Source organism: Arachis duranensis, chromosome 10 (genome assembly GCF_000817695.3).
Source record: "Arachis duranensis cultivar V14167 chromosome 10, aradu.V14167.gnm2.J7QH, whole genome shotgun sequence".
Classification (NCBI taxonomy): Eukaryota; Viridiplantae; Streptophyta; class Magnoliopsida; order Fabales; family Fabaceae; genus Arachis; species Arachis duranensis.
In genome coordinates, this window is record NC_029781.3 from 61,978,488 (window position 1) to 61,979,252 (window position 765).

Here is a 765-nt window from a genome sequence, read left to right on the forward strand (position 1 = left end):
TAGAAGAACAATAGTAATTGCATTAATACTCGAGGTACAGCAGAGCTCCACACCTTAATCTATGGTGTGTAGAAACTCCACCGTTGAAAATTCATAAGAACAAGGTCTAGGCATGGCCGAATGGCCAGCCCCCAATGATCTAAGAACTATATGTCCAAAGATGATCCTATGATCGAAAATGATCCAAAAGATGAAAATACAATAGCAAAAGGTCCTATTTGTAGAGAACTAGTAGCCTAGGGTTTACAGAGATGAGTAAATGACATAAAAATCCACTTCCGGGCCCACTTGGTGTGTGCTTGGGCTGCGCATTGAAGCATTTTCGTGTAAAGACTTCTCTTGGAGTTAAACGCCAGCTTTTGTGCCAGTTTGGGCGTTTAACTCCCATTCTTGTGCCAGTTCCGGCGTTAAACGCCGGGCAGTTTTGAGCTGACTTGGAACGCCGGTTTGGGCCATCAAATCTTGAGCAAAGTATGAACTATTATACATTGCTGGAAAGCCCAGGATGTCTATTTTCCAACGCCGTTAAGAGCGTGCCAATTGAGCTTCTGTAGCTCCAGAAAATCCACTTCGAGTGCAGGGAGGTCAGAATCCAACAGCATCTACAGTCCTTTTCAGCCTCTGAATCAGATTTTTGCTCAGGTCCCTCAATTTCAGCCAGAAAATACCTGAAATCACAGAAAAATACACAAACTCATAGTAAAGTCCAGAAAAGTGAATTTTAACTAAAAACTAATAAAAATATAATAAAAACTAACTAAAATA